General features: G+C 40.6%; 1 protein-coding gene across 1 annotated transcript in view; it reads left to right on the forward strand.

The window, feature by feature from the left end:
* Positions 1-23,943, forward strand: part of LOC130682823 (serine/threonine-protein kinase TAO1-like) — a 220,647-nt gene that overhangs the window by 55,955 nt on the left and 140,749 nt on the right. Inside the window, exon 3 of the mRNA XM_057497771.1 lies at positions 23,675-23,766. The gene's annotated coding sequence lies outside the window, so the exon portion shown is untranslated. The remainder of the gene's footprint in view (positions 1-23,674; positions 23,767-23,943) is intronic.

The following is a 23,943-nucleotide window of genomic DNA, read 5'->3' on the forward strand; positions in this document are numbered from 1 at the left end:
TTGATCAGGACAGGTTCCCACATTGTATTACAACTTCCCAACCAACCGTAATTGGATTCCTTGGGCACCACAGGAGTTCTAATTGCAAATGCAGAACAATTTCAACCTCAGCCCCTCATGTTGTCCCTGTTGAAAGCCTTCAAGAGGAAAAAATAAAAAGGAGACATTTCGTTTCTGGGTGAAATTCAAAAGCTAACGTAATGTCGTTACTTTTTCCTCCCATGATATCCAGAAGGCCTGAGCAACCCATGCAATTTTCAATCCTTACCCTTTTAACGGGTTTAGGAATAATGTGGTATAGACACATTTCATAGAGCCTGAAAAAGTGGATTGATTTTCAAGGAAATGATGACAAGGCACGCGTTTATCCATCCTGACCCTGCCTGGAATGCTCTCGGCTCGAGGTGTGAATGGACTTACGTGCTTCCTTCCTGTCATGATCAATCGAAAGGTTTTGCTTGGAACTGAAATATTTACATTTGATCTGCTCAGCCATGCAGACTGGTGTGAAATAAAAACAACAGGGCTGTGTATCTGACCCCCTGGGTCTAGTACTATTTTACCATGACCTACTTGGTTTTCTTGAGCAGGGACTTTGTATCTCTGCACCTCTGTATTTTGGTGCATTGGGAGTGAGGATTAAAACTACTGACCTAAGTCAGGATTCTATGTTGATAAATGATATTAGATATAGAAACATGCTGTGCAAATGAAAACCCTGCCTAAATGCAAGGTGGTGAAATTAGAGTAATAAGAAAAACTTACCTGAGTTCACTATATGCCAGCTCATTAAATGCTCCATGCGTCCTAACTCCTTTTATTCTTCACAAGAATCCAGAGATTTTGGGACCATTATTGTCCCAAGCATATAAAGGAGGAAGTGGAGAATAAAGGGAAAGTAGGTTGCCTAAAATTATGCAGCTGGTAAATGGAGTTTGGTTTTGAACCCAGGCAGTCTGGACCCAGAGCCCAACATCTTAGTTGTTTGTTACATGGCTTCCAATGCTGACATCAGTGATCAAAAAAAGGAAGGGATGCTTAAATAAGAACGAGACTTTAGACAAAGGAGGAAGAACACATATGATATTATGGATTAAAATGTGTTCCCCTAAGAGTCTTATGTTGAAGTCCTAACCACCAGTGCCTCAAAATGTGACCTTATTTTGAAATAGGGTCATTGCAGGTATGACTGGTTAAGATGAGGTCACACTGAAGTAGCGCAGACACCCAATTCAGTATGACAACTGTCCTTATAAAAAGGGGAAATCTGGAGGTAGACACGTGTCCAGAGAGGATGCCGTGGGAAGATGGAGGCGTGCTGCTCCAGGCCACGGGAGCACCGGAAGATGGGAGAAAGGCCTGGAACACACCTCTCCCTAGAAACTTCTCCAGATGCATGTCCCTGCAGAGAGCCTGACCTCGGCCTGCTAGCCTTCAAAACTGCAGAGAATAAATTTGTTGTTTGGGTCACTCAGCCTGTGGTACTTTCTAATGGCAGCCCTAGAAAACTAATATGTATGTGCATATGGTTTATGACAATCAGCTCTGACTTATTGATTCACCCTTTGAAAATCCACAGAGGGAGGGACCTTGTAGGGTGTGCATGGCTCTAATTGCAGTTCAGACCCAGATGTGTAGACAGGAGGCCATCAGCTTCCAGTGGCAGTGGCTGGGCCCTCCTTGGCCCGTTGGTGAAAGCAGCATCTAGTGTTGTCTGTGGGAGTCACGAAGAGGGTGCTCAGCATTAGCCCAGGGAAAGCTAAGGGGGCCAAGACTTTGGTTCTGTTCTTAATCATTGATAGGAAACACACTCTTATCGAACTTCTGTGACACAAGTACTGTTTTCCTCCTATGTCCGATGCCATTACTTCTCAGTGACCACAGCTACCTTATCGGGCTCACCTCTGCAATGTTGGAGTTTCTTGAGCTTAGTCCCACACTGGGACAGTTCTCATTTTATGCACCTTCCTGGTGACTTCATCCTTTGCTATGGCTTAAATGACCACTTGCAATCTATTCTTGTATGTAATCGTGGTTAAAAATCTTCCATGTGCTGTTACCTAGCTATGTGAGCTTGAGGGTCCTTGAGGGTACATTTCATGACTCTTTTGTGCCTCCGTTTCCTCATTTGTAAAATAGAGGTAAAAATACTGCAGTCTTTAAAATTTGTTGGGAGGATTAAATGGAGTATTACATGTATACACATACAAAAGAGAATAGTTGTGAACTCATGGAGTTTAACAACTGAGAGTGAGCCTAGACAAATATGTAAATAATACAAATATGCAAATATGGGTTAAGAAATAGGAAAAAATTAAAGCAAGAGAAAGAGAGTGTGGAAAGCATCAGGTATGGGAAGCTTGGGGGGCTCATGGAGGGTCTCTCTATAAGGATCCAGGTGAGAAAAATCCCTGGGCAGTGACGATACATCCCTCCATGGGCCGGGAGATGGCCCTTCTCTAGGGCCAGAGAGGGGCCTTCTAAACTGTGGGTACCAGTGTCTGCGTAGTTTTCCAGCACAATTGAATTGATTGCTCAGCACCTATTAAACACCTGCTGTTTAGCCTGACTGTTTGATAAACAGCAAAGCTGGGCGCAGCTTCCTGACAAGTTGCTTGCTGTTTTCCCAAGACAAATTTGGAGGGTAGTCAGCTTCAGTTCACTGGAACAGTCTTGCCTTGGGGTGTGGGAGAGATGGAGAGCGAAATTTTCAGACCACTCTTCCTGTCTCCCGAGCCAACATTCATCCAAGAGGCCTTGATGCCCTTGCACTTCCGGACTATCACCTGGCCCCTTCGGCAGCAGCTGGGCAAGTCCAGAAAGTCACCCTTACTCAGGTCCTGCCATGGACACAGAGGCCCCAGGCGGCAGCTGCAGGGAGGGGCCAGACCAGCCCATAACATGAGGCTGATGATGTGCTGGCTCTTTGGAACCCATGGAGTTTGAGAACTGGAAGCACATTTGGAGCCTGCACCCCCCAGAGGGGTGTGATGGGGAACAAGTGGCCCCAGGGTCCTGGACACAGGTGAAGCTGGAGGACTTGTGCTGGTGCCTAGATAAGAGCTGTCTGATATACCTACCCTTACCCTCGGGGGCCCTATGGCGGGGCCCTGATCTAATAATGTTTTATTTCAAGGAAAACTTCCCTGAGGAAGGGATGTTTGAGGATGAGGAGGTTAGCTGGGCGGAAAAGAAAGTGGAAATTTTCAGATAGAGGGGAACTTTGTGCGAAAGTACTTAGGCAAGAAAGCAGCCGGTCAGGGGAGGGACCGGAGTCACTTCCACCAGCTGGAATGAAGAGCATCATGGGGCAAATGGTGGAAGGTAAGTGGAGAGGTAGACCAGCGTTAGACCCACAGACCCTCGTAGAGATGTTACAGGCTAGGCCAAAGGACGAGGAGTTAATTAATTTGCATATACTTTAAAATCCTTCGTTTCTGCATTTCCTGGCTGACAAGCAAGAAGGCATTGTACTTGGGATGTTTGAGTCCTGGGACAGGCTGATAGTGAGCTTGGAAATCCATCTCTTACTCTCCAGATATTACTGTCCCAGTTCAACCTCTAAGAGACATCGCTCAACCTTTGAAAGCTCCTTCCTCAAAGCTTCTCCCATCCCTTTGCAGACTGCAATCCGCTCTCCATCACCTGGTCTAACGAAGTACAGAGAAGCCTGCTATGCTGCATTTCCTCTATTTTGATTTCTAATATTGTTTTTACTTCTCTCCTTTTTCTTATTGCTTGTCTAATCTTGCAAAAATGTCTATTTTAGTAATCTTGAAAGGTCTAGTTTTTGGGTTAATCGATCACCTCTTATGTTTATGTTCTTTACAGATAGTTTCTGTTTTACTATTTCCTTTCTTGTTTTTTCTTCGGTCTTACTTTCTACTGTTGTTGCTTTTCATTTTAACTTCTTTGTGCAATGCTTAGCTTACTAATAATCTTTTTATTTTCTAATATATGCATTTGTATTATACCTTTCCCTATACTTCAACTTATCCTATAAGTTTTGATATTTAATTATTTCATTTCACTTATTTCTAATTATTTATAAATATTTGTATTTTCTAGTGCTGTTATATTAGTAGTAACTACCAAGAAGTTATTTTCAGGTGGTTTTGTTGTTTGGTTCTAAATGCAGCTTCTGTAGCTCTCTGGCAACATATTTCGTGATAGTTAGAGAATGCTGCCCAAAAGACACTATTTATTTGATATTTGTTGAAACTTTGTGGCCAATTTCTTTTTCTTTTACTCTTTAAAAAAACAAAACAAAACAAGTCATTCATCATTTACAAAAGCAGCTGCTGAATCTAAAATCATTCCATTGATTTTGTGTGTGTTGTGGTGTCTTTTTCGTCTTTTTTAGTCTACAAAGAAGTATTCTCAGTTCAGGCAGGGAAGTCTGACACGGCCTGGCCCAACTTACCCATTCCTACAGCTTTCAAGATGTGTTTCTTCACTTCACCTGAAGACTGTAGGCTGACAAGTTGCAAAACCTGTTAATTGGTTTATTATGAGCACCAGCCTTTGGCTACCATTTGCATATTGCTGTGCATTTTTCCTAGTGTTCAAATTGAAATGTAATCTTGGCCATAGATTGTTGTCTCCTCATCCCCATATGCTTAATTGGATGAGACTGCAAAGAGAAAAATAAAAATATGAAATAATTCTTGAAAAATAAACAGTCAGGAAAGGTTAACTGGGCACTTCTGAGGATGCTTTTAGCTAAATTTGTTGCTGTGTGGGTAATGCCAGAAGTTCCAAGTCGATTCTGAGCTGCCTCGGAAAATGGCCTGTTCACTTCTGCCGTCTCCTGGAGAGTCCAGATTCCCAGTCAGTTTAAATGCAGCTGCAGAAGCGATATCCTCTCAGAGACTCGCAGAAAAGAGCCCAAACTTGGACAAAGAGAATAGTGGTCTGAGTGAGTCAGAGGCACAACTTTAAGAAAATATAGGTCCAATGACAAAACAGTGCACATTTTAGTTCACTTTCAGACCACGTTCTAGAGGCTGGGATTGGTGCCTGGCCAAGAGACAAATGTGTCAGGTGGAAATAAGTGCTCAGATGAAAAATGAAGAGGACAAAAAGGGCAGAAACTGATTAGGGGTTGTTTTAAATAGATTGGTCAGGTATGTCCTTATTATAAAGATGTCATTTGAGCAGAAGTCTAAATAAAATTAGAAAACCCAATGTACTGTGAGATTCTAGGAAGTTGAGTGTGAACACATGAAATCTCTCTGCATTGATTGTGGGCAGAGAATCAGCTCATGGGGCAAGTCCATATTGGGCCAGCTGGGTCCACAAGGGAGGAGCAGACATCTGGCCACAGATGGCCATCCAGCCATTCATTCCTGTGCACATGCTGTTGGCACATTACCTATCCCACTTTCTCAATATTAGCACTAAGTTAGGTTCATTTGTACAGATAACTTTTGCAACATTTTAAAAAGCTCCTGTAGACGCATCATGCTTTCTACGTCTCATGACCACTTTCTAGATCATGTCTTACTTGCTTATTACACTAAAGCTAAAGTTGCCTTTACTTCTTGTCTTAGTCTGTTCAGGCTGCTATAACAAAATGCCATAGACTGAGTGGCTTTTAAACAAAAGGAATTTCTCTCTCACAGTTCTGGAGGCTGAGAAGTCTAAAATCAAGCTGTTGGCAGATCCAGTGTCTGGTGAGAGCCCACTTCCTGGTTGGCCATCTTCTTATCTTCCTGCTGTGTCTTCACACGGCAAAAGGGGCGAGGGAGTTCTGTGGGGTCTCTTTTATTAAGTGCACCAACCCCATTTGGGAGGGCTTCACCTAATTGCCTCCCAAAAGCCCCAGTTTATTGTGGATTAGGTTTCAATTTAAGGATTTGGGGGGATACAGGTATTCAATCAATAGCAATTATATTCCTCCAAGCCGTTCTTACCCATTTCCTTATCAAAGCAGCTACAAGATTGTGCAGAAGCAAAATCTAATCATGAAATATTGTATAAAGGGACTGGGGGTGGGGAGTCTTTTTGAATACTGGATGGGTGGGTGTACTCAGGACAATGGGAAATTATGGGCTCTATTCCAGTTAGATGGCAAGGACTCTTCCTGACTTGTGTCTGAGAACACCAGCACCATGCCTGGCATCTATCTGATGCCAAATGAAGACTTTGAGCAGAATTTCTAAATGATGAAAACAAAAATTGGCAACCTATAGAAAAGAAATCACAAATGGCTTATAAATATATATAAAAAGACAGCTTTACTTCACAACTTCACTGGGTATCAGGAAAATGAAAATGAAAACTACTGAGGGAGATCATCTCATACCCAACAGATTTGCAACACTTAAATGGCCATACCAAGATCTGGCCAAGATGTGGAACAAAAGCAACTATTATCCACAGCTTGGCTTGTGGGAATATAAATTGCTACAACTCATTTGAGGAACACTTTGGCAAAATCTAGTAAATTTTATATTTATTCAAGAGAAAATAGTCTGCAAATATTTTAAATGTCCAGCAGTAGAAGCCCAATAAATTGTTACACATTCTCTTAAAAGCCCAATATGCAGGAGTGAAAATGAAGGAGCCCAGGTCTACATATCAGTCTGGAAGAACCACAGAATCAGCAGCAAGAAAAGTTACAGATGCACTCGTATGATACAATTTATATAGTTTAAGAGTACACAAAGCAGTAGTAAGTTATGGAGAAATCTAAGAGACAGTAACACCAAAGTCCAAATGATTATTACCTTTGTTGAGGGAATGAGAAAGATGCAAGTGGCATGACAAATACAGGGGCTAAGGTGTAATGAAAGATTCTCCTACTTGAAATGTATGGTAGATTTATGGTTGTTCACTTTAGCATTCTTTATACCTCCTTGGTTATCTTCTTAAATCACTTTATATCTTCTTATATATCTTAAATCATTTTTAACATTTTAAATAAAAATAAAATAATACTTAAATACTATTTTTAAAAAAACAAGTAGACATAAAGTGTGTTGCATGCATTTGCATGTGTATACATGTGTTAACACCAACAGTTGGAGTGTGCCTTCATTTCATATTATCCTTCACAGCTTGTTGGAAAAATCATCTCTGTCACCATTGGTTAGATGGCGGGACTTAGGCCCAGGGTAGATGAGTGACTTTCCAAAGTCATATGGTGGTAAGCTGATCTTTCTCTAGCCAAGGACCTCTTCTTTGGCCGTGTGGTCACTAACCATACACTGCAATTCCCAAGTCCCCTAGTGCACACGTAACTATTCTGGAGTTGGGAATCCAGTTATTAGTGTCTCCTTTGGCATTTGCAGGACACTGATGATGCTTTCAGTCTAAATAATGGGCCACCTATAGACCGACTGGTGCAAAGCACTTCTGGGCTTTTAAAGATTGGCCATCTGGTATTTGCCCCTCGCTGAGTCTGAGAGCTGCTTGCTGGGCATTCATCGTGTCCAGGCAGTGCTGTCATTAAACCCACTGTAGTCATTCATTACATGAGCTCTGAAGTCAGCCCCCAAATGCGAGTGAATTAGTCACAGCTGGTGCTGTTATACAACTAGTGATCAGAAGAGACTTCTCAGTGCCCCTGAGCCCTGATGAACAGCTTTTGGAAAGAACCTCTCCCCTCCAAACAGAGCTTTTCCCCAGTTTTAAAAGAGAAAGGCATTTACTCATTTGCTTACTTTTTAATATTCATTTATCCTTATATCCATTTCTTCAATAAACATTTACGGAGTGTTTCTGTGCTGGGACCTGCATTGACCCCAGGTACACCTGGTGAATATGAGGAAGTGGTCCCTGCTCTCACACAGCTTACAGGACAGGAAGAATGTTAAACAAACCAGTATAAATATCTATCCTTATATTAATACAAACCGTGGGACAGAGGTGTCTGGCGAGAGGTGAAGGAGCGAATAACAAGGAGGACGTACTTAGATGATGTTCTTCAGGGAGTCACTCTGAGGATGAGGCATCAAGGTCAGGCTGAGGGAATATTTTAGGTCTTCTGAAATTCTTGGGATTTGTTTCTATTTTGTCTTTGCCTCCCTAGAAATTGCTGCTTATTATGAGACAGTTAAGGTTCTATTGAAGAACACTCTGGTTATTGTGGCACCAAAGGCAGGCTTTGCCAGACCAGATAATCCAACTCCATTGTTGCCTCAGGGGACCCCAGGCTCAAGCCTCCTTCTCTTCCCACACAGTCACCTATAATTCAGAGCAGCCCTTCTCTACCTGTATTGTGTTGCAGCCACATGACAGAAGCTATTCTGTGGACCACACACTGGACTACATGTAGACCCAAAGTATGCATCAATATTAACCCCAATTTTTTTGTTCCACTCAAGAAAATATATCAGAAAGCAAGTGAGAGCAGCTTTGTTGCTGAATTAATCTTGAATCCACTTTACTGTAAAAATCCAAATCATTCATTTATTCTGTATAATCATGAATGAAAAACTACTTGTAGAACATGTGACAATTGATTATACACACCAGGTTTCTTTATTATCACAGTTCAGATCACCGCTCTGAAGCTTGTAGATCTTAACCCTACTTACGTGAATGAGCTTCAAGCTCCACCCCCTCATGGATGATTTTCTTAAACTCAGTACCTCACTGAAGAGTTAGTTACTCCAGGTCCCCAGTTCCATAAGACCATCTTCATCCCATCCATACAGACTGAATAATTGTCTCAGGCACACCTCCAGTGTACTCTTTCTTTAAAGTCAGGGCTCTTAATACCATCTTGTACCTCCATCCCTCAGTTTTGGATCCCTGTGTTGAGGTTTTTAAAGGGCCCCCACCATAGTTCCGGTGGTCATCATGTTAGCCATCATGAATAGTTTCCTAATACATCGTTTATTCAACAAATATGCTACCACCAGCACCAGCATTGTCATCACATGTAAGGCTCACAGGAGGCACTAGAGGACCAGCCATGAACATAATAGGTACAGTCCCAACCTTCATGTGATCAAGAATCTAGAGATTTAAAATTGGATAAACAAAAGATAGGTATCGAAGATGTGTTTTTGTGAAGGAATAGATAGCTTGAGCAAGGCACCAAAGGTAGGAAATATCAAGGCAAGCCATGAAAAAGAGGAGGTGATGTGCAGTTTAGCATTCGTCCCAATACTTGGGCAGCGAAGGGGCTCACCCTCTTTGAGGTTCCTTGCTTATAGGGAACCCACCTGATTTTCAGCTGTTCTGCTGGGTTAAGGACTTTGCCCTCTGACACGTCAAACCTGTGAAGCTTTAGTTTTTTGTCACCTGAGCTATTCAGAGTTGGGGAATGTCTCAATTAAACCAAAACCTAAGAAACTGACAGTCTGGACCCTAGATAGCTCTATCTTTTCAGATTAAATTTCTTTTTGGTTTTGGTCTGCATTTTATATCAGTTCCCTGGGGTTTTCTCCAAACACCAATCATAATTTAACTGACATCCAGAGATTTAGCCTAAATATGTAGTCAGATTTTTGCTCTTATTCCTTCTGATTTTCTCACTCTGCAAGGATGCAGGGATTCCAAGATCCCCCCTTTAAGTTTCCAGCTGCTGTTTATAGCCGTCAAATTTTCTCTCTCATACCTTTAGGCAAAAAGGTTGTGTTTCTGGAGCTGTGATCACAGTGGCTGGACAGTTCTCTCATGCTAGAGAGCCACAGGCTCACAATTTTTATCCCTTCCCTTCAAATTTTTCCAAAATTAAACTCTCCAGAGACTTCTGGAGATTTGGATTCTTCCTAGTGTTATTAGCTAGTTTTTTTTTAAGTTTTTTATACAATTTTAATTTATACCATCTGTTAAAGTTTCATGTCACCACTTCACTACTCTGCCATTAATTTAAAAGGTTTCTCTTTTAGTGATCACTTTAAAAACAAATGCTGTTACTTAACATATTTCCCCCTAAGCAATATAGACAGACAAGTATGTAAGTATTGAGGTAACAATGAGCAAAACAGACATGATTCCTATCCTCATAGATATGCCACTCTAGTAGAGAAGACAGAAAACAGGTCAACATGTGACAAAACATAATTATTAGTGGTATGAACAATGCTAAGGCAGGTAAAGGAATACAGAGTGCTGAGAATGTTATTTTAGCTGTGACATTAAGAGAAACGCTTCTTAGGGAGGTGACATTTAAATAACAATGCTAAATATTATAGCACGTGTTCCTAAATCTGTTACTTTCCTTTGATAATGGTTACTTTAAATGAACCATACTTACCATTCTGAGAAACTGGTGTTGCCAACATAAAACACACCCACTTACTTACATGCAAATAAATATGAGTGGGCACCTGCGATCTGCCAGTCCCTGGTTCTACGTGATGAAATAGACAAGTTCTCTGCTTTCATGGGATTTGTGTTCTTGAAGGAAGAAACAAAAAGAGAAGTCAAGGAGCAAGTCATATAGAATGCCATGTAGCTGGAAGAATCCGTTTTAAATAAGGATTCAGGAAAGACGTCCTGGGAACAAACCCTTGCAGTGGATATATTCTGCCCTGAAAGAGTAGGAAATGCAGAGTTTCCATGACGGAAAATGCCTACAGTGTTTGCGAAACAGCAAAGAGGTCCATGTGGCTCCTCAGAGTGAGTAAAAGATAGAGTACAAAAGGCGAGGATTGAGAAATAAGAAGGGGCCAAAATCCACCAAGTCTCATAGCCCATTGTAAGAACTACTTTTACACTCATTGAAATGGGGAACCCGTGGAGGGCTTGAGCAAGGAGTGCCATTTGAAAGCAAGTTACTTCATGCATTTTATCCAGCAAGAGGCCTTACTCAGTATCAGGCCTTGCTTCCACCCTAGCTAGAAGTGAAATCGCCACCTTATGTTGTAGCAAGATCCCTTTGACTGCTGTATGGAGAGCAGATTGTTAGGGCAAGACTTTGAGAACGCAAGCTACCTCGATAATCCAGGCTATACTATTATAGTGCCTTAGACCAGAGTGGTAACAATGGAGAAGAGGAAAGAGTTGGATTCTGGAAATCCACAGTACCCATAGAATTTTGAAGGTAGGGTAAACAGTATTTGGGGTCATAATTATTCTTATGGTGCACAGGGCCTTTATAGGACATAATAGTATTGAAAATCATCGTGGTATTTTGTACGTATTTGTTTCCATGTTCATTTCTTCAACTCTAAGTGCCTAGAGAACAGAGAGTATGCTACTGCAATCTTTGTAACCCACAGCATACTCCAAAATTGATCTGAACTTGTCTCTTTAAACTTTCATCCATCAGTTCTTTTCCAGCCTTTGAGGGCTACACAAAACAAGCTGATTTCTCCTCCACATTAGAGTCCCCTGCATATCTGAAGCCATTTCTTCCCTGCCATCGTGCACACATCTGAAATACCTGGGGTGAATGGAGGTGTGTATCTGATAGGTTTGACTTTAACTGAATTAGATTGTGTTTTGAGGGCCATTTTCCAGGCACACCACGGAGACCACACATGTGTCTTGCACACTGCCCGATAAACACGAACATCTCAGAAGGCAGGGTTAGACGGGAATGAAAATGAAGAGAGGAGCACCGAGAGGAGACAGCTTCCTTCCCAAGAACCTTGACCCTTCTTCCCAGTCAGGGCTCCCTTTTTCCTGTGAGTAAATAAGAAGCTTCTGTATTCTTCCAGGAAGGTGACACCTCAGCTGCAGCCCTGGGTCCGCGGTTCTACAGCAAAGTGGGCAGGAGCTGGAAGAGCCTCATCTCAGAGCCACAGTAGCGTGGACCCCAACGGCTGCTTTTCTTCCTCACCTGGTCCTTCCTCACTTCCTCAAGCAGGAGAAGGTGATGATCCCAGGACTGACAACTACAACTTTACTGTCGTCCTGATCGCTATAACTCTGGGCGTTTATGAAGCACTTACACCAGACTTAACTCAGTGAATACACACAGCACATACGCAAAACAGATTTTACCATCTCATTCATTTTGTTAGAAACACAAAGACTTCCAAAGGTAATAAGGAGTTACTTGGAATTTTTTCTTGTTACCTGGCTCTGGGAAGAGCAAGAAAGGCCTTAGTTCAGAAAAATCAGAGCCAAGACTTAGAAAAAAATGATACTGAAACGAAAGAAAAGAAGGGGGGTGCGTAATTATTTGTTATCGGTGGTCTGGTCATTGCCCATGATCATTCGAAATTCAAACCCATACACTGATACTGAATAGTCCTCTCTTAGGGGCACATATGTTCTGCATTAGAGGTATTCCATTTTTGTTATTTGAATTTCAGAATTAATTGCGTTTATTTCAACAGGAAACATTTTACAGATCTCACAATTCTTCCCAATCTTTTTCCTCCAGGCATCTGCTTCTCCTTGTCAGAGACAGTCAACCTTCTGTATCTCTTGGGTGTCTTTCAGGAGGTCTTTGGAAGTTCTCTAAGTCTTCCACACTCAGGCAAGCATAGCATCTGTGGATAGAATAGAATTAATAACTATTAGGATTTGATTGGTGAGTGTCCTTTTATAAAGCAGTGGAAATACACAATTAAATCATGTCCTTCAAGCCCTGATCAGCTGTTTTCTTCTAAATGTAGCCACCCAAACCATGCTTTTTTAATGTATAAAATTGCAATCACCTACATTTTTCAGTACCTAAATTCACAAACCCTACAGTTCTTTTTATCTTTTCATGCATTTACCACCCTATGAATACTAAATATAGAAATAATATACTCTCTTGATCATTGTCTATTATCTGAAAAATGCAAAATCTTAAGATTAAGTCTATTGTTTCTTTTGTTGCCTGATATATTCCAAGCACTTAAAGCCATATCTGGTGCATGGTCGGAACTCAGTGTTTTGTTAAATTGAATTAAGAGATTATTATTCTCTAGAAGGTGTTAGACACTGTGACAGCGATGGGGAGGATGAAAAGATGAAGACATGCAGAAGGCGGTGTTCACTGATGGAGGACACTGAGAATGGAGTTTGTACTCAGGATGTTTACTGAAAATCCACACCTGTTGTGGAAAGCAGGAGGAAAGAGTATTGAACAGTAGGAGAAGGCGGTCCACAGTGCGGATCCAGGAAAACCTCAGCTGGCCAGGCACGGTGCTCCTGATTCTGCCCATCAGAGTTGTGCCACATCAAGCCAAATTGGCCAAGACATTTAGCCTGCCTCGCTCAGTCTCCAGGTGCATTCCACACAAGGCAACCTCCTTCTTTGAAGGGAGATCTTGGAAATTCATCTTCTTGTCAACACAAGAAGGCATAGTCATGGTCCTCAGATTAATAACTCCTTTATTTATTTTTTGGCTTCTTGAATATCCCTTGTCAATCATTCATTCAACAAATATTTATTGAGGTGCCACCTTGTGGTGGCAGGTACTGTGTCAGGCACCAGGGATACAAAAGGTAAATCAGAATGACAAATCTAGACACTGCCCTGGCTGCCAGATAGCTTGAAATTGGGTGGGTGGGGAAGTGCTCATAAATGTAAACAGGCAATTATGGTACAATATGATATGGAAGAGAGAGTTGGCCATATTTCTACAAAGCACAAGGGAAGGCCATGTAGTCTATACAGAGTGGAGGTCACATTCTCTTGCTACTCAAAGTGTGCTTCACAGCATCAGCATCCCTTGGGAGCTTGTTAGAAATGCAGAATATTGATCTTACTCAGACCTATTGCATCAAAACCTGAACTGACAAGATTCCTAGGTCATCTGTATGCACCTCAACTTTTCAGAGGCATTGATGTAAGTGACATTTAAGCTAAAGAGAAGTCAGTTAGCCAAGCACACTTGAGGAGGGAGAGGAAGAGAAGGGCCCTAGAGCACAGAAGAACAGAGTTGTAGGCAGGGGAGTTGAAATGAAGAGTCTAAGTAGATCCAAGCCATTGCAAGTAGTTGCATAACACTGGGCACAGAGCTGAGGGGACACTAATGATGAAAGCAGGGTGACTGACATTAAAGGTAGGAGAGAATGAATCTTCTTTTAAATTTGCTAAACCAAATGGAAACCAAAGCAATTTCTTGAGTGGCTTGGGGTAGCACTGTCATTTTGTGAAGGCCAAAATGTACCACTTCCTTTGAGAAATTTCCTGCACAAAGTCTTTCTATGGAAGGAATTCTAAATTCTTGGGACTAAGATTAAGGTAAACTAGTTCTGGATCTATGAATCATGTGAATTCATCTCGCTGTTAGAGCTCAGTGCGGGTGACACACTATAGCCTCATAGATTAAATTCTAATTTCTAACGTCAGAGTGCAGCACAGATAGCAAACTATATCAAGTACAATTTGTTTTGGTTGCACGTAATAGGAAAGCCCCCAAAATCAAAGGGTTTATCTCTTATAGAGAAAGTACAGAGTATCTTTTCATTTGTTTATGGACCGTTCATGAATGTTCTTTTTGAAGTGCCTGTTTTGCAAGAGGTTTTATGTATGCTGGACAAAAGTCCTCTTTTAGGTCTATACATTATAAATACTTTCCCCATTCTATCCTTATCATCTTATCTTTCTCTCTTTTGAAAAACAAGTTTATTGAGGTATAATTGACATAAAACAATCTGTCAGTAATTAAAGTATACAATTATAAATTTTGACATATATATATATATATATATATATACCCATGACATTATCATCACAATCAAGCTGGTGGGTATACACATCAGCCCCAGAGGATCCTCACGCGCTTTCGCAATCACGCCCTATTACTTCTTCCCATTTGCTAGCTACCTACTCCCCGGCTCCACAAACTGAGTTGCTTTCTATTGTTACATATTGGTTCACATTTTCTAGACTTCTGTAAGAATCGAATCAAACGAGTTCTTTTTTTTTTTTTTTTTTTTCTGATCGAGACATAGCACACCCGACAACATGAACATCAGCATAGTTGTGTGCTGGTCCTCTTGGCCCTATGTCTAGCAAGTGATACAGTGGTCCCAGATGCATGGCACACACACGGTGGGGTTGTGCTGTGGCTGAGGAACCCAGGCCTGGCACTTTTATAGCACGCTGTAAGCAATGCCTTTGTCTGAGAAAGATGTGATTGCATGTAACTCCTCTAATGGGATACCTGCTGTAATTCTTATCTTGGTTCCTCTGTAAGTAGTCTGTCTTTTTTCTCTCAAAACCTTCATGATTTTCTCTTTATCTTTGGTTTTAACCAGTTTGAATATGATAGACCCTATATTTTGTCTGTGTGTGGGGGCTTGCTTGTGTGTCTGTGTGTTTGTGTGTTGGCATTTAACCATTTTTGGATCCTGTGAGTTTTTTCTATCTCTGGTTCTCTCATTTTTTGGAAAGTTACTGGTCATCATTTCTACAAATAAATATGTGTATGTGTGTGTTTCTACCTATACTTTCTTCCCCTTCTGGGATTCAGATTACACACATGATAGTTTAGGAACTTCTGTTCTGTTTGTCTCACTCTTTTTCTCTTTCTGTTTCAGTCTGGGTAGTCTCTGTTGACCTATCTTCAAGTTTACTGATTCTGTCCTCAGCTGTATTAAGTTTACCAATGAGCTTACCTGCCAAAGGCATTCTGTATGTATCTCTGTTATATGTTTTTAAAATTTCTGGCATTTTCCATATGACTCTTATAGTCTCCATCTCTCTGCTAACACTCCCTTTCTGTTTATGCATGTTGTCCATATTTTCCAATATGTTTTAGAGCTGTTTTAAATTCTCTGTTAGATAACTCCACAGAGTTATCTGGTGCTGAAGTCTGATTCTGTTTGGTTGTTTTATCTCTTGACAATAAGGGTTTTCATTTTTTTGAAAATTGCTTTCTGTGTGTGTATAATTTTTGTATTGATTTCTGGACATAATATGTAGAACAGTAACATTGAGGTAAACATTATTTACCTTTCTGGAAACTGTCACCTCTCTTTTCTCAGGCCATTAGTGTGGAGCCTTTAGTCTTGTCTGGAGTTAAACTGGCTTTGGGCTTTGCTGTTTCTGTGATGACTTCACGTGTCTGTGACTCCAGTGTTTTCTGTACGCTCAGGCTAGCCACACTGGGCCCTTAGTAATTCAGTAAAAATTGCAGCTGAATTCTTCCAACCTGTTTGTACAGAGACCTCTTCCTCCTCCTCCTGCTTCTCAAGTGTGCCAGGGCCTGCGTCCCATATCTTCTTGGAGGTTCCTTGGAATTCAGGTTAATTGGTTGTCCTGCAACCTCAGCTCTCTGGGTTCAGATTCCACTTCTGTCACTTAACTTGCTGTATGACCTCAGTCCCTTCATCTTTGTATTTCAGTTTCTGGATTCTGGAAGGCTGGGCGGCGGCTCTATCCAGTCCCGGAGCCGGGAATCGGGGGCCGCAGGGTGAGTCCCAGGGTCGAGAGGCCTTCGTCGCAGTGCACCTGCCCCGATGCGCGGCACCGGGTCAGTCCCTCCCCGCCCCGGCGGGTCCCCAGGCTCTCTTCCACTGCGCTTGTGTCCTGGAGATGTGCGCGCAGCAGCGTGGCAGGCCGGGTGGACGGGTGCGTGTCCGCAGCGTCGCGGCTGCGCGGGAGTCGGGGAGCAGCAAGAGCGCGTGGGCCGGGCTCGCGAGCGGGTCCCCGCGGCCGGGCTGCGCCGGCGGGCGGGGCGCGGCAAGTGTATCCGAGCGCGCGGCTGCGGCTGCCGGAGCCCGGCTCGTCGCGGGGAGGAAGGATGCGGGCCGGGAACTTTCCGCCCGCCCTGGAAGTCCGAGCGGTCGCGCCCGCAGGGGCTGCCCCAGGCCGCCGGGACAGCGGCGAGCGCGAGTGCCCGCCGCCCCTCCCCCACTTCCGCCTGCTCAAACGAGTTCTTTTTTGTCTGGCTTCTTTTGCTCAGCATGATTATTTTCAGATTCATCCGCATGGTAGCATCAACATGGATGTACCAACAGTCTGCTAATTTTTATTGCCTTTTATACTCTCGTATATGTTCATGAGGGATGTTGGCTTGTAGATTTCTTTGTCTGGTTTGGTATCAGGAATGAACTGGAAAGTATTCCTTTCTCTTCAATTTTCTGGAAGAGTTTGTGTCTACCTGGCAATGCTTCTTTCTCAAATGTATGGTAGAAATCACCCCGAAGCCATGTGGGCCTTGAGTTTTCTTTGTATGGAGTTGGGTTCTTATATTTATTTTTAATGAAAACTGAATTTCCTTATTAAAACTGATAAGGATTTATTTTCTTAATAACAGGGTATTCTTTTTTTAAAACATTTTATTTTGAGATAATCATAGATTTACATCCAGTTGTAAAATGTCCTACAGAAATCCTGTGTGCTCTTTATCCAGTTTCCCCCAATATAAACATCCTGTAAATAAGATTAAACCAGATATTGACATTGATGTAGTGAAGGTATAGAACATTTCCACCTGGACGTCCAGGTTCCCCATTGTTCCCACGCTCTTCATCGATGCCTTGGAGGGGTGAGGGCCTCATTACTGCTCGGTGGGGGGAGTGTCAGCGCTGCACCCCGCATTCCCTGGCACCACTCTAATGGGGATGGGGCATCTGTTACAGGAGGATGAGAGTAGAAGTCTAGGCTCTACTCTACTGTCTGAAAGTGCTCTGTCTTGCTGGGCTGCCCTTTCCTGGTCCTTTATAGAGAGAGAAGACTCTTGGTAGGGCTTTTTACTCTGTTCCCATTGGCTTTTTGGGGTTGCCAGCTTCCACAGCTGCAAGTCAGAAGAAATACAGGGAATTCACCTGTTTCCTTGGGTCCATAGCTATTGGTCTCTAGATATGTTTCTCTGTATGTATATATAGTCCAGATTTTTAGTTGTAATTACCTGATATTAGTAATTTGTATCTCCTCTTTTTTTCCTGATAAATATATCTAGAAATTTGTTAATTTTATTAGTCTTCTCAAAGAATCAGCTTATAGTTTCATTGACCTTCTCTGCTGTTTCTCTGAATTTTATTTCATTGAGTTCCATTCTGGTCTTTATTACTTCCTCTCTCCTATTTGTTTTGCATTTAATTTTCTCTTCTTTTTCTGTTTTCTTAAAGTGGGAGTAGACATCGTTGATTTAAGGTAGGAATATAGCACTATACATTTCTAAGTACTATTTTAGCAGATCTCACAAAGTTTGATATGTTGTGTTTTCATTTTCATTAAGTTCAAGAAATGCTTTGTAATTTCTCTTATATTTTGTCTTTGGTCCACCAACTATTTAGAAACATTCTTTGGTTTTCAGATGTTTTGGATTTGTTCTCCCCAGTGATCTTTTATTGACTTCTTTTCTTCCTCAGTTTTACTGAGATGTAATTGACATAAAACATTGCATAAGTTTAAAGTATACAATGTAATGATTTTTTTAATATATATATATATATATATATAGTTACATTTTTTTCCTTGTAATGAAAACTTTATTATTAATTTCTAATTTAATTCCATTGTGGTCAGAGAATATACCTTGTATAAATTGAGTTCTTTCAAATTTATTGAGACTTTTGTTGTAGCACAGAATGGGATCTATTGCAATAAATGTCACATGTGCACTTGAAAAGAATGTGTATCTTGCTGTCATTGGATGGTGTATTCTATAACATAAATTAGGTCAAGTTTGTTGACATAGATGGACAGTTTCCTATGTCTTTGCTGATTTTCAATCTATTCACTCTCTCAATTATTGTGAAAGGGTATTGATATCACTGACTATGGTTATGGATTTGTCTATTTTTAATTTTAGTTCTATTAGGCTTTTTGATTCCTGTATTTAAAAACTGTGTTATTATTGGGTTCACAAATATTTAGGATTGTTATTTCCCCTTGATGAATTGAGTCCTTTATTGTAATGAAATGATGTTTGTTTTATCTCTGGCAATATTCTTTCTTCTAAAATCATGGCAGGCACTGCAGATTTCTTATGACTAATATTGGCATGTTTTTAAAATTTTTTATCCTTTTTTATTTATATGCTTTTAACCTATGTGTGTCTTTATGTGTAAAGTATGTTTCATGTAGACACACATACATATACATGTATACATATGTAATTGTATATGTCTTGTCTGGCTTTTAGTTGTTTCAGGATGAAAAGTAACCCCATAATCTAATTTGCTTAGGACTGACAGATAATTTTGAACAGCAGTGTTGAGAGTGGCCATCCTTGCCTGATTTGGGGATAATATTGAATATGATATTAGTTACAGGCTTTTCTCAAATACCCCTCATCAGATTAAAGAAGACTTAACTTTGTGAACCATTGCTCCAAGTTTATAACATGCATCTTCAAGTTATCACAGTCTAATTTCATATAACTCCTATTACTTCATGCATAATGTAAGAATCTATTCTGTAAGCTACATTTACCACCTTCTGTCCTTTGTGCTATTTACTTCTACATGTTTTATAAATCCCACAATACATTGTTATTTTTACTTTTTATTAACTTCTGTTTTAATAAATGTCTTCTAATTTGCCACGTATTTGGTATTTCCAGCATACTCTATTATTTATGTCTGGCAATTTTCTTCTATTGTCTTTTTCCTTCAGCTTGAAGAACTTTCACTTTTTCATTTCTTTTTTATAAAACAACTCAGATCCAACCCATCAGGAAATCCTTTTTTCTCTTTCTTCTAAATATATATAGAACCCTAGCTCTTCTCATATTTTCCAATGTAAATACACTTACTCAACCCACTATCTCTTTATGTCCTAATTAGTGTAACAGTCTCCTAATGGTCTCTCTGTTTACACTATTATCTCTCAACTGTCCAGTCTCAATATAGAAGCTATAGTCATCCTCTTAAAATAAAAGTTAATTCATATCTTCCTTATGCTCAAACAACTGAAACCAAAATGGTTTCAATTCCATTCAAATTAAATTCCAATGGCTGACAATACCCTGCACACCATTCCCTATTATTTCTCTGACCACATTTTTCTATTCCACTCCCTCTCTGACTTTAATCCAGCCACATGGTAAGTGTGCAAAATAGTTTGCCCTTTTGGGAAAAGTTGGGCAATTTCTTATATAGTTAAATATGCATGGACCATACAACTCCATTCCACTCTGGGGTGTTTAAAGGGGAGACATGAAAACTTTCATTCACACAAAAAAATGTCATGTCAGTATTTGTAATGGCTTTGTTATTGATGGCTAAAAATTGGAAACCCTCAAATGCCCTTCCACTGATGAATGGAGCAAAAACAGTGGTACATCCATACAATGGAATACTACTCACCAAGTAGAAGGAAAGAACAACATGCAACAACTGGAGGTGTCTTAAATGCATTAGTCTAAGTGAAAGAAACCGGTCTCAAAAGTTTACATACTGCATGTTCCATTTATGTGACCACTGGGTGAGAGGGAGGTGTGATTCAGATCAGGGAGACTGCACGAGGTGACCACATAGGGGTGCAGGGTAGATCTAATGGAGGCGACAGACACATTCTATATCTTTATATCTAGATTTAAGTTCTGCTTACAAGATGGTATGCACTTCTCAAAACTTGCTTAACACTAAAAAAAAAGAAATTTTACTGCATGAAAATTATACCTTAGCTTCAAAATGGGATAAAAGCATATTCAAATATCATTCCATAAGATTTTTATAGAATAAATCATAAAAATATGAATATATATAATTATAGCCTTTGAACTAGTGGAGAACTCGACTGTGTGGATTTAGCAGTGCGTAGGTTGCAGATGCTAACATTAGCCTGTCCTAACCATTATAGTGCATTGTTAATTAACAGTAGAATCATGTGGCCATTATATTTCCATTTTTTTGTTGTGTTGAGTTCACATATGTTCATGTAAAAAATTCTAAGAATCTGTCTGCCCCAGGAATATGTATTGTTATGTTAATATCCCATTTCGTTTCATAGAATCTTAAATTGTGGACCTTCTCAAGTATTTCAAGCATTGAAAAGGTTAATGAGACTTTTGAATCAGCTGGACTGAACTTGTATTTTTAGTCACTGCCTATCTTCCACAGTGATCCAACTAGGTGAACTAGTTCTGATGAAATGACAATGACACAGGGCTTATTTTTTTTAAGGGAGTCAGGAACTTTGAAAAAGAAAATTAGCTACAGCCTGAAGCTGTCTTCCTTTTATCCATTCTGCAGTGACAGAAGCCAGCTCTGTCTTACCTTCTAAGACATGATTTTTTCCCCCTCACCTTTTTTCTCTGGGACAGCATCAGAACATTCCACCCTGTGTTCATATGATATGTAGAACACCTAGCCTCAAAAAGTGCTCCTGTTATGAAACCGTTCTCTTTAGGGGGCTGCTTGTTGATGTGAGGCCCTAACTGTGGGTGGGGCTGTCCGTTCTAAGTGTCCCTACACATAAAAATTTGAAGGATTATTCAACTGAAGACATTATGGTGCCAGCAGAGGATTTGTGGAGAATGACTGAGATGACAATTGGAAAATAAATATATTACACTGATCAATTATAGCCATCCTTAAAGGTACATTTCATAAATGACTGGGAATGGAGAAAGTGGAAAACTGATAAGGTCCTGGATTTAGGGTCCCTTGAGTCCCCTCACTCTCATTAACGATGGGCAAATTACTTTACCTCTCAGCACCTTGATTTCCTCATTTGTCTCTAGGAATCACTACAATAACGATCTCTTTTGTTTGTTGGTATTTAGAACATGAAAAGCATCATGAAACAATGCCTGGTACAGAATAAATCCTCAAAAATTACTCACTATTATAAAGAGTAAAGAGTATCTGATTAGGGTCGACTGACCCAAGGTCATTTCTCTATACCACTAATAAGCTGCGTGTCACTGAATAACTTATTAAAACTTCTGTCCTTTGGTTTTCTCATTGGTTAAGTGGGTATGTCATGTACCCTCCCAAAGACATTATCATGAAGATTAAACTTAATTGTGCATTTAAAGTGATAAGTGGAGTGCCTGTAAAAAGTAGGTGTTCAATACATTTAACTAGTCATTACTATTACTACTATGAACATTGTTAGCTAAACTCCAGATTCCTCTATATTGTATGTTTAACAAATGCTATTCAGCAGCCTTTAAAGAAGGGGATAAACTTGTAAAGGTGTCTTAAATACTCATGTTGGACAACTGTCAAAGGACCAAGAACCACTCTGTGGCCAAGACCAAAGCCAGAGGCTAGTATCACCACCTCATCTTGCAGGATGAAAGATTAAATATTAAATTTAATTTTTAAAGTTATTATTATTTCATTGTTAAAATTTGGTTGTCTTTAAAAATTGTGTTATTTTTATTTGTAAATGTTCATGAAAAATAATGCCCAGGCACTGTCAGATGTCAGATTGCTTCTTATGTCCTTATACCCTATGAAACTGAATGAATTATTGCTTTCTTTTAGGACATTTTTGGAGCCAGGTTTTTTGTTGATTTGCTATCTCTGAAGACATAGGTGAAACGCTCCCTCCAAGCCTTTAAGCTTGCTATCTGCCATGATTTTAAGGGATTTAACTACATGCTTACATCCTCTTTGAGTCATGAACATAAAGACTTTTTTGGCAATGGGGAAACATTTTATTGAATAAACTCTTAGTGTGAGGCTTTGTGCACTCATTAAGGAAGGAACTGACCCAGTCTAGGTTCCCTAGAAAACAGAGTCTATGGGAAACTTCATGTACTAATGCTTTACTGGGACATATGAATCAGAGCAGTGAGACTGAGGGAATAGTTAAGTGATCAGAGAAAAAGGTACAAAGCAAATATAAGCGGGTCCATCTATGAGCTAGTCACAGCTCAGTAAAAATACGTCATCAGTTATTTGGTCATACAGGACACCTCAATCAGGCTCAATCAACCCATGCCTCCTTTTGACTAGTCCTTTCAAAGAAAGGGAAAGAAGTTCATTTGGTGGTTCTCTCTCGTCTGTTTGTCTATCATTTATCAATGGTCATGCAAAGGGTATTTATTAACCTCCCTGAATTTCCTTATATGGAATATGTATGCCTTTTGGTAAAGAAAATTAACACTCCATTGTGGAAGGGATCAAATGTAATCACTTGCCATCAGTTGGCTGGCTGATCTCCATGAAGAATGGTCCTATAATTAGTGCATCAGTGTCTGCTCCTGGCAGTACATGAATCAGGCTGGATGGGTAGGATCCCACCCTGTTGGACCTGTATGTATCCTCCATAGTTTGAGGCAAGAAAGTGAGCATATACTGCTCTTCTTGCTGCGTAAAGTCTGTCTGCTGTCCATGCTCACTCTTAATTGGCATAGAGGGGAATCAGTGTTTGCCTAATCAGTAGCTGCAGAGAAAGAGCTGGAGGCTGTGCTGCCTGTGTCTGGTCAAGACAGTGCTTCCAGCACCACCACTACACCAAAGACCACCTGATTCTCTTACACTAGACCACTGACATTACCATGGCAGAGCAGGCCTCGTTTAAGGTGAACTGAATGGACATGGGGAGACCACGACCTCATGGACCATTCATCTTTGATGGCAGCAGTGTCTTAGCTTGGATCTCACCAAAAGCAGAGCATGAGACAAGGAGCTGGGATCAAATACTTTATTTGGGAAATGATCTTGGGAATTAAAAGTGAGGTAGTGGAGGAAGTGGGTGTGAAAGGAGGGAAAGCCAGTAAATCTTGTGTTATTGAGCTACTGTGGGATACTGGTGGTTAATCTTTCTAGGAACTGACTAATGAACTCTGTAGAATAAGCTTCAGAATTTTCCCACCAAAGAATGTGAGAGGCTGGGATGTTTGCCCGCTTATACCCACGCTCACAGGTGGATGATGACTGTGGGGCGCTAACTCCTTGTGTTCCCCATTTCCAGGCTTCATCTGTGCAAGGAATGAGCATGAGAGTTCTTTGAAGTGGGATGATATTCTTGTACCTAGAAGCTCTCCACCACAGCTAAAGCTGCAGGTAATGGATGGCTGAGGGGATGTGATACCCATAGGCACTAATCCCTATATCAGCCAAACAGGAATTAGATATTGCTTCTGATTTGCTATTTTGGTATGTATGCAGGGGCAATTTCAAGGGCTCCACTTGGTGTCCCTATCACAATGTCAATATCTCATCAATTAGGAACCAGTGAAA

This window comes from Manis pentadactyla, chromosome 3, assembly GCF_030020395.1.
Source record: "Manis pentadactyla isolate mManPen7 chromosome 3, mManPen7.hap1, whole genome shotgun sequence".
Taxonomy (NCBI): domain Eukaryota; kingdom Metazoa; phylum Chordata; class Mammalia; order Pholidota; family Manidae; genus Manis; species Manis pentadactyla.